General features: G+C 36.0%; 1 long non-coding RNA gene across 1 annotated transcript; it reads right to left on the reverse strand.

Annotated features, from left to right (window-relative positions):
- Nucleotides 1–942: 942 nt before the first annotated feature.
- On the reverse strand, nt 943–1,492 carry LOC145162380 (uncharacterized). The gene is made up of 3 exons (XR_013739067.1): nt 1,341–1,492; nt 1,103–1,265; nt 943–1,018 (listed from the first exon to the last, which is right to left on the reverse strand). It is a non-coding gene; the product is annotated as an uncharacterized LOC145162380 (long non-coding RNA).
- Between the last annotated feature and the right edge of the window lie 2,104 nt (nt 1,493–3,596).

Raw genomic sequence — 3,596 nt, forward strand, 5'->3', positions numbered from 1 at the left:
CTGCAGCAAATTAATTCATGTCCCCATTTATCTGGTCAAAAGTTAATGAAAAAAAAGGTCATAAGGGAAGTTTGACTTTGAAAAGGTACCTCAGGAGCCATCCATCTTTATGTCCCAGTTTCTGCTGTCATGACACCTGTTTGAGTCTTCACTCTTGCAACACCAAAATCAGCCACCTTAACAACCTGAAAACAAAGTCTATACATATGAGTCTCTCTTTTTGACTTAATAGAGAAAATGGAAACAAGGCTTTCCCCCCCATTAACTTTTTTAAAAGTTTGTCGCATACTTTATAAATATCATTTCTGATTTATCCAGACATGAAGAAAGAGAAGAAAAGAGAAGAGAATAGAATCTTACTTCATGTTCATCCATGAGAAGATTTGCAGCCTTGAGGTCTCTGTGTATGATGTTATTCTGGTGTAGATAATTCATACCCTTTGATATATCAATTGAAATCTTGATTAATGTTGGAAGCTTAAAATTTCCCTTGAAAGGCCATAACTTGATGTCACTCTATACAGAGGCATCGCTGAATCTCTGACCAATAAGACGTTTTCCATCTGTTGCTACAGGTGATTGCTATAATTGTTGAGGTAAGCTTTGTACAACACTAAGATGAGGGAGAAAAAATTATTTCAATGAAAGAATGAGATTTTAAAGGCATATAAATATGTAATTTTTTTAGAGAAATTACCTCTAGTAGAAGACATAGGATTTGAACTTTTGTCTTTGACAATATTTGATGGGATTTATCATGACTGCGTCTTTCTAACAGTTCACTTAGCAAAGAGTTGACTTCTTTAACTAGCATAACTTGGCTTCTCAAACTTTTGACTAAAGATAGTACTTTCAGCTGCCAATATGTCAAACATATAAAAAGTCAATACATAATGGATGAAAGTCAAAGGCAACTGAATTAGCATTCTGCAAGAAACTTACCATTCCATATGGACACAATGATAGTGCAGATCCCAAGATAAACTTTAGTATGTTGTCCTTTGTTGGCCGATCAAATCTGGATAAGTTTTAAAAAGATGAAGATTAGAAAACATACAAGGCTTTCATTATAAATATCAAAAAGTACTGATAGTGAAAATACCTCTCTCCAACACTCTGTGGGACCAACATGCTATGATGTGTAAAGCTTAGCAATGTTGTAAAGAAGTCAGGAAGAAAATTTTTGTCAGACAATATAAGCTTTTTGTGCTGAACCATCAAAGCCAAAAGATCTCCAAGAAAATGACTCCATATTGCACTTCTTCCTATGGAAAAGGTAACATAAAATGTTATAAGGCGACTCAAATATTAGTTAACTATGTCTAAGAAAAGAAAATTACCATTTTTCCCTCCAGATAAACTAACATGTGGCCATAAGGTAAGTAGTCCTTCAATACAGATCATTGCAGCTACCCGTATTTCCTGGTGATCACTAGACAATGGAACAAGAACTGAAGGAAACTCATCAGGTAGTTGAAGAAGTAAACCCTCATCTACTTAGTTTTTAAACAAATTTCCTCTTCTAAATGAGAGCAATAAAAGGCAAACGAATGTAAACTCTCTTTTTGGACAGCATCAGTAACACCTGCAATCAGAAAGGTCTTGTAAGAATACCCTTATTTTCTATAAAAATGTTAGTGGAACTGTGAAAGTGAAAGAAAGGATGGAATTTTTAGAACAAGAAAAGTCAAGGTCTTGACTCACCTTCATCCGTGAAAACTGACTGCTTCAAATTATTGATCTAAAATTGCATCACATTAACATATCACCTGTGAATTAGAAGACTTATCTCCAATCATGGGGTCCACATCCAAACTCATAACAGTAGCACGTCCCGAGCGATCCCGAGCGATGACAGAAGTTCAGCTACCCAGGAAGATGCTAAGACCGAAGAAGAACTCTTTTATGAAGTTCAGCATCAAGAGCGATTACAAGAAAGGCGCGGGTGTTTAAGCCCTTTAGGGTTTATGAGATGGAGCGGGTGTTTAAGCCCTTTAGGGTTTATGTTTTCCTATGTGTACCAAAGATTTTGCAAGAAAGGCGGGTGTTTAAGCCCTTTAGGGTTTCCGATTTTTATTACGATTTAAGTGACATATGCGAAGCCATGGGAGATCTTTATGAAATCGCAGGTTGGGTTTTAGGTTAGAGAGAGAGAAAGGAAGGCGAAGACCCTAGGCTTCTTTCTTGATAATTGGAAGCGGAGGGGGTTTTAATTTTTCACAGCGGGGTTTTAGTTTTTGGGATTTCATTTCCCGCTTAAAACGCGTGTTTTACTAAAAAAAATATAAAGCGACAGTGTTACATGACACACATTTTATGATGGGCGTCCTCCGTATTTATTTTTTTTTCTTTTCTAACACTAATTTCAGGGCACACACAAATGCGTGTCCTCTATCCTTCAAATTTTAGAAGAGATGACATTATTTTTAGGGCGCACGCTTTTGCGTATCGTAAATCAATGCGTGTCATTGTTTGCGCGTCATTAAAGGGCTGTTTTCTAGTAGTGCACACACGCTCCACTAACGACTTTGAGAATGCAAATATCACAATTGCTATCTACTTATAACCTACCTAGTGAAAGCGTTTCCTCACCATCATTTTCATGAATCAGAGAGAAACCTTATGAAACTTAGATTTTATTTTTATGGTGTAAGTGTTCCTATCCATGCGAATTTGTCAAAACCATAATCATAAGTCAAGGTTAGCGACAAATCCAGACTCATATGGACTGAACTTGACCAATCTCATTTTCTTGCCACCCGGCAGCACAAGGGCCTACCATTGCTTCCAGGTTGTTATGCAAACAATTGAGAACTTATAGAACTCACAAGCATAGTCAACTTAAACTGGATTGGGCATAGAAATATGCCAACACAATGGGTTACAAACCTGAAGTTGTGTCCTAGCGATTAAACAATGGGTTTTATTCTTGATTAGTTCTTGGAACTTTTCCAAGATCTTTAAGACACCCACTGTCCTCTTGACATATAAGATTCTCTTGTCAAGAACCATTCCTTGACAAAACAGATTATTCAAGAGTTAGTGTGGATTCTTATCAAGATAAACACTTCTTCCAATTGGTCTTAGTTGGTTTTTTGTCTTACCCAAAACATCCAATCTCAAATGTACAAGAGTAAGAAACATGTTACTCTACATTTGATAAGTGTTAGAAACCTTTCTTAAAATTATGTTACTCAAGTTACAATCTTAGAGTATGACTCTAAGACTTGTTTTGAACGAAGTATGATTTATCTTTTGATTTGACCATTTCCACACTTCACGATTCCTCTCCTTAGCCAAAACAAATGTACTAAGGTTTTCTTAGAGGATCAATTGTGATATGGTTCCATAATCACTAAGATAATCATAAAACAAGATACTCAAGTACTCTCCCATCTCTTCAGATTGGAGAAACTTTTATCTTTCTACCTTATTTGATTCCTCTTATCCATCCTGCCATGCATTGAAACTTTTCCAATGTTTCAGAATTACACTTAAACTTGTAAGTATAACCATATTTACTAAACTTTAGTAAATCATAACGAATAATCTTATCGATCTTTGTGGTGGACCTGACCAGCGCACAACCAAGTGTA

This window comes from Lactuca virosa, chromosome 3 (assembly GCF_052849685.1).
Source record: "Lactuca virosa cultivar CGN04683 chromosome 3, Lactuca_virosa_CGN04683_v6, whole genome shotgun sequence".
Classification (NCBI taxonomy): domain Eukaryota; kingdom Viridiplantae; phylum Streptophyta; class Magnoliopsida; order Asterales; family Asteraceae; genus Lactuca; species Lactuca virosa.